The following is a 1,135-nucleotide window of genomic DNA, read 5'->3' on the forward strand; positions in this document are numbered from 1 at the left end:
TTTTGTATGTCTTTGTTATTATTGTATTTCATTAGCCCTGTAGGACACACTATAGGACAACTTCAGGATGGCAGTGATGTCTCTGAAGTGACTCATTAGGTCAGTGATGGGAAGTGCACTTGAGGGTGGAAGTAGAACTCGGGTGCCAGGGTCAGTAAGGTTGCGGTTTCTTTAGTTGGTTGTGGTTGGAAGCTGATGTTAAGCTTCCTCTGTTAGGTGTGTTTATGTGGGTGAGGTGGGGAAACACTTGTAACGGTGTCAGGGCTTTGGATTCATATTGATAAGTTCTGATTTCATCACATGGGGGATTGGGCCATAGTGACAGAGTTTAGATAAGGTACAGATTTTTAGATTTTGCTTGAGCCGATTGCTATTAAGGTTTCATGGGACAAAGCCAGGTATTTTAGCACTTCAAGTAGATGTAATAACCTCTACTGTGTGGAGATGATTCACAAAAATGCCACACATATCTGCTCTCCCATCAGCACTCGCTCAGAATTACTGAAAACAGACTTTAACCCAAAGCATGTTCTTCGGTGTAAAACATGCCAAGACCCTTGGAGAAAACTAGTCTTTTCCTAGAGAGGGAAGCAGCATAACAGTAAGTGCTTCTTTTCAAAGAAATGTGACTTGGAAATTTGAAGAAGGGAAGGATATTTAGTAATACAAAATGTCACTACTACTTTATTGATTAAAAGGTTTCATTGGAATGGATTCCAAAAATCTTAGAAAGTGGAGGAAATGTTTTTCACATTCAATTCCGAAACTTTGGTAGGATTAGGTTTTATTGTGTGTCTTCATCAAAATCTTCCAGCTTTTCAATAACAAGGAGATAGTGGTAGATGCACACGACAGTGGTTCAATTTTGTCCACCTATATCTTATGTGTCCTCCTATCTGACTGTATTTTGGAAGGGACTTATATTTTTAAAATTTTACCATTTGTTGATTGAATAAAATATTGTGCTTCCAATTTTGAATTTTAAAACAATGTATGCATGGTGACTTTATGCTTATTTTCTATAAATGGTATAAGTGGGAGAAAATAAACTGACAGACATAAAGAGCACATTTAAAAGGTAACTCCCTATTTCCTCTCTGAGAAATACAAAGTATTGGATATCTCAGAACAGAAT

The sequence above is a fragment of the Vulpes vulpes genome, chromosome 12, assembly GCF_048418805.1.
Source record: "Vulpes vulpes isolate BD-2025 chromosome 12, VulVul3, whole genome shotgun sequence".
Taxonomy (NCBI): domain Eukaryota; kingdom Metazoa; phylum Chordata; class Mammalia; order Carnivora; family Canidae; genus Vulpes; species Vulpes vulpes.